Below are 6,000 nucleotides of genomic sequence, written 5' to 3' on the forward strand. Positions count from 1 at the left end.
AGAAGACCAGGACTCCTTACCCTCAGATCCTATTCTGATTTTTATTTTTGCTGTGGTGTTGCTTAACTGACTAGCTAGTGGTTGTCTAGCAAAAAGCCAAAGAAGGAGAGTTAGTATTAATTGAGGAAAAAAACACCCCATAAATGCTGGATGTTTTAAAAACATTATTATATGCTATCCATCCTCCCGGCTCTCATAATTTATAAATTTGGAGCTCTCCAGACAAACACACCCCTTAGCACAGCAGGATCCTGATTTGATCCTAATTGTGACTGCTGGGCCTGAATACACTGTTTATAAGCAAACCGTACACGTGCATGCAGCGGCAAATGCAAGTGACCCTAAGACAGGTAAACGGATTATCTGACAGCCGTCACCTCCCTGCCCCATGCTGCATGCATCCCTGCAAGATGCTGACTTACCCGCGGAGCGGGGGCAGGGATGCCCAGGCACCAAATCTGCTTGTGCACAAAACTTTGAGAGCCAAGAAGGACAAATTTTGCTGGATTAAATTTGCGAATAAACTGAGCAAAGCTCTGCAGGGACCCAGCTGTGCCACTAGAGGTTGTCAGGCAGCCCCTCTCACCTGCAAACCCATTTCTGTATGAGGCAAAGCCTCATACAGGTCCCTGTGGACATGAATGGGTGAAGGACCCTTGGTGGCCCTGGAGATGTCCCAGGGTGGCTGGTTCCTGCACCAAAAGCAGCCTGGCCAGAGCGGTGCAGGGCTTGGGAAGACTGAGCTGCCCCTTCACACTGACCCTGAGGGCCCATCTTCTTTCTCCTGTTTCTTGAGAATCTTGGAAAGCAAAGCCAAGGCATGAAAATTGTCCACACATTTGTCTTGAAGGCAAATTGCTTGATGCTCTCCTGCAGTCTCTGTCAGAATGTAACAGGCATAAAGGCTCAACTATGTTATAAATAGCTTGAAACCTTGCGTGTGCAAGTAGTTCTGGTGTAATTAAGGTATTTCTCTACTTTAAGAATCCCATTGGGATTGACCATAAACACTCCCTCATGCACAGATCCCTCATTTAACTGCAATCGTCTTTTCACGGTGGGTTACTTGGCATAGCTGCAGGCAGGGGCTAAAATCCACGTCTTTTGTTGCATTGTGGTGGTAACCTGCAGTTAAGGCACAGAGAGATGGGCTTCAATGCTTTTTAACTCAGTGATTCCCTAATTATACAATTTTTGCATATGTAGATTGCAAAAGAGAATACAGACATTTACAACTTCCAAACCACTTAATAGTCTATACAGTGTTAAAAATTTGTGAGCCACTGTTTGAACTCCACTAGAAAATACTCCATTGCCTCTAAAACCTTCCTGCTCTCCCTCCCAGGAGAATAGATAAGTTATCTCATGGACTTACGCAATTCTTCTTCTGCATCACCACTGAAGGCTGTAATGAGCTCAGCTGGCAATGCCCCTGGACGAATCTGCCAGAGGAAGAGCTAATGCTGTGCAACCCCCTCTGTATCTCACTGCAGTCTTCCCAGTGGAAACTGCAGTGAGATAAGTCAACTTCATGTCATATCAGCTGGAATTTCTGCAATGTGTGGCTTTATGCTGATAATATTAGCCCATCATTTTAGACTTTAACAGTTGCTCTCCCAATGGTGTGAAAGTGTAGGAGAGTGGAGTTCCCTCTGACGCACCAACACGTACGGGAAAGGAGCACAGCACAAGAAGGTCAATGCTTGCTAAGATCCTGCAGAAAAATAATCCGAAAGAGATTCAATGTTATTTATTAAAATGTCTTTAGAATGAACAATCAGACATGCTTGTAGTCTTCTTCCATTAAACAAGTCACTCGTCTGTAGGATGATCCCTTTTGTGTCCGATAGTACTATAGAAGTCAGCAGTGCTGGTGCTTCTGGAAGATGTGCAAAATGGTGGATGCACAGAAAACTAAACATCACCTCCTCCAGAGCCAGCAGCGACAGCCTCCATCCTCTATCAGGCTGGCAGGATTTAAACAAGTGATAAAATGTGAGATTTTTCTCTAGCCTCTGAGCAACCTTCCATTTTGCCTGTTTGTATTTGTATCTGCAGGTGGCATCCGATCCATAATAAAAGTTAATTGAAAGCCTACTTAAATCGTACAATGTGGGAAATAGCTGGAGGGTGAAATATCAGGCTGGGATTATGAGCCTAAAGCTACGTTTTATAAAGGAAAACCTTGTGCCTGGCAATTGTCCTTGTAACGTTGCAAAAGCCGGAGGCATTGAATTAATTCCCAATACAGTTGAGTTCTAATTATCCAAATAGATCGGGGGACCCAGCAGTGATACGTTCCCCACTAAAGCTGGCAAAGCCACTTCAGAGCAGTATGTCGGTGTTCCCTGGGACGCTGTTGTGTGTGCAGCCACCACTGGTGGTACCTCAGTCAACATCATCTCATACCTTAATGACATACTAAGAGATGCATGGTTTTGTTGCTTTTAAATAAAAATGGGACATCCACTTATTTAGATAATGCAAGTAGGAAAAACTCATGCTGAGATAATGGAGAATGAGGTACAAAAGGAAACCAGAAAAAGGAGGTTTCTGAAGAAGAGGTTGCAATCTCTAGCCAAATTTCCATGTATTTTGAAGGAGCTACATTCCCAAATGGACAAAGCCAATAGTTTATGATCTGAGGGTTTATCTGTCACTTGCTAATGGTGTCTCAGTTTTCTTTCTTTCACCTCTCATGCTCCTATACATATAAATCCAGTGGAGAACGCAGAGTACACCTGTCAGCAGGGTTTCCAGGCTTGTTGGTGACTACACGTACAGGTGTCAGAGGAACCAGTATTCCTGCCAGCAGGGCAGAGGGAAAATGCAGAGAGATGCTGTTAGATAGATGGAAAAGGAAAATGAAATCACAGGACAGCAGCGCACGTGTAGGTCTGTGCTGGGGTTGCTCACTGACTGCATTTCAGGGCTGAAATCCCTGTCTGGCATTTAACATGACATTATTGCTAAAATAACCAGTTGGTGACAGACTTGAAAGATTTAATGCAGGGTACAGCCTAGACAGTGGCTCATATTTTGTTCATGTTTTGTGGCATGTATTTTGTTCCATTAGCAGCTTTCTGCTTGGAGAGAAATCATAATGGTCTTCCTTAAAATGCATTAATTGTCTCCCAGACAGGTTGTCCGAGAAGAGTCATGGTCTGGTGGGTCACTCTGGCATATTCACCGCAAACAGTCAATACCTGAATTTCAGGTAGAGAAATGCTTTCTGCCAGGATGAGCATTGCTCCTGCAGCCGGGCTGCCCATGCAAATCCTTGCATTACTCCGAGAAAGGCTGTGTCAGCAACAGAGGTCCGAAAACAAGCTGTCCTGCTGACGTTCTCAGTGCAGGCCATGTCCAAATTGTGTTTAAGGTTATCACAGGCATTTATTTTAAAGTGACAGAATAGGGTGTGGTATTATGGGCATTGGGTGGAATGGGGATTTTAGGGTGTTTTCCTGATTTATGATTGGAAATACTTAAAAAGCAATTTCTGTTTTGCAGAAGAATAGCTATGTCATCTTCCTGTGAATAACACAGGGTGTTCACATCTCCATGGCAATTGGACGTGATAAAATAAACAGATGTTCTGAGGTTCTGCTACAAAAAAGTCCTGTAAAGGTTTGAGGTTTAGTGCTCCTAATCTACCTAATATATCCCTTTGCCTTCACATTTCTCAAAAATAACAAGGTCTGCCATGGGGCACACTACAACTCATGGGAGAAGCAAATACAGATCTGAAGAGAATTATGGCTGGAAAAATTTTCATTAACTTTGTTTTAAAAATATTGGAGAAGATTTTAGGAATAAAGCATCTGACTCAACGTGCCTACCTTTTATTTCCATCTGCCATAATCCTGTCTTCATCTTTCATTTCGTATCCTAATTCCTAAATTCCTCTGTCTCAATCCCTTGCTCTCTGCAGGCCGCAGTACAGCAGCCCCTCGAGGAAACATACTTATGCTGAATACCCCTTCTGCCCAACGCAAGCATGTTATATGGCTTTTTACCAGCATGTTTTCATGGACACACACGCACACACATGTACATCGCCCCCCACACCATTTCAGGAAGCCATAAGAGACCACAGCAGTCAAATGAATTTGAGCCTTTATTTGAACAAATGTCAGAACTTGTTGACCTTCTCAGCACAGCTGCAGAGCCCTTCTGCCAGAGCCCACTCCCGTGGGGCTCAGGGCAGCTCGGGGCGACTTTTGGGTCTGGGAAGGTGCTGCGGAGATTTGAGGTTACATTTGCTACACGGCTAGCGGTGATGAAGAGGAGGAGAGGGTTGCTGTCTAAGCCAATTTATTCTTGTGGATTTTTCACTGGTACCTAAAAGCTCGCGATGAGAGGGTAGCCGCTTAGTGCTTTGTACTGCCTACAGCCTCCCAGACATGCTGCTTTCCCAAGGGCTTTGTGCTCTTAAACACATGAAGCAAAGAGTGGAAGGGAAGCATGGGGCAGGGGTAATGCTTCCCCACCCCACCTGGCAGGTCTCTGGCTCTGCTGGAGCAGCACTAAAGCCTCCCAATTCCCAGCCCAGCACCTCATCCACAGCTTTTCTTATCTTTTTTTTTTTTGCATTCTTAAATGCATTTGATGGACTGCAGTTGCTGGAGCACCCCAGACCTTGTGAGAGGCTCTCTGATGTGCAGCTGAGGGTTGAAGTGTAAATAGAATATTTTTTGGAGAGCTAGCCCAGCTTCAGCGATAAGCCTGGGGGAAGAACGGTTCAGAGTCTGTTCTACGCAGCCCAGCCAAAGTGACTGCTGACACATGGGGCGTCCAGTATTGTGGGAGTTGTCAGATTTGCTCTCACTTCATATAAATTGTAGAGAAGAGAGAATTTTATCCCCAAAGAACAATAGAAAGAGGTATTGAAAGTACGTTCACCACATTTGCCATCTTTTCGGTACCCTTTAATTTCAGAGGCATTGTTCCAAGTTGTTTTTGCTGAAATAATTATAAGATGTTGGAGTTTATCATCTTCCTGGATGACAGCCGTACCTGGCAAAAAGCAGCGAATAAAAGCCATGTTAGCAGTTAGCCCTGGGCTGGTTCCCACTGTGAGCCAAGTCCTCTCTTCTGGAGCTCAGCTGTTTGCAGTTGGCAGCCCATTTATTTAAAAGCTGTTAAAATACCCAAATATTTTTTCCCTAGGAATTTGATGAAATTGAATGTAATTAATTTCCGCATTTCTAGCAAGCAGTTAAATTATTTTTGTTCCACGTTAGCTAATAAAGCGCTCAAAATGGCAAGCTGTTTTCCTGCCACAATGAAGGAATAGTAATATTTTGCTCTTAAAACATCGGCATTCATCTGAGGGTCACCAAACATTTTGCAAAGGTGGATGAATGTAAGGGTTGGTGTGTATACATACATTGAGAGAGAGAGAGAGAGAGAGAGAGATGGGCCATCTGTCATGGGCATTTCTGTCACAATGTGTTGTCTCTAACTGCAGTCACAGCTGGTTCCGGCTGGGGTGAAAGCTGACCCTCACCAAGGAAATGTGTTAACTTCCAGACCTCTTAATTCTTTAGAGGTGGCTAAAAAAGTTTGAAAACATCTTTTCCCCTCTAGCCCCATAAAAGAAAAAAGACTGACGATGTTTTGATTATGCTTTTTGCTGAAAAAACCCAAGCAAGCAAACAAAAGCCCTTGGCTCCAGTTGGCTGGAAAATTTATTAGGGTGAGTTGGGGGGAGCTAATTTTCTTGAACGGTTTCAATTTCATTTCTAAGCTGAAAGAAAATAAATTTGAAACCTCAATTTTTTTATTAAATGTAATGCCGTTTTCTAGCCAACCCTACATCTAAAAAAAAAAAAAACCCAAACAAAACCTAATGTGATCTAATCTTGGGTGCCAAGGAAAACCTTTTCTGACCTGGGTAAGAGACCAGTCTGCTCCGAGCGGGCGCAGGAGCACAAGGAGAGGTTGGGGCAGGATTTCTGGAGGGATTTTTTTCCTCTCCAGGAAAACTTGATGGGAGGC

Source organism: Rissa tridactyla, chromosome 11 (assembly GCF_028500815.1).
Source record: "Rissa tridactyla isolate bRisTri1 chromosome 11, bRisTri1.patW.cur.20221130, whole genome shotgun sequence".
Lineage (NCBI taxonomy): Eukaryota > Metazoa > Chordata > Aves > Charadriiformes > Laridae > Rissa > Rissa tridactyla.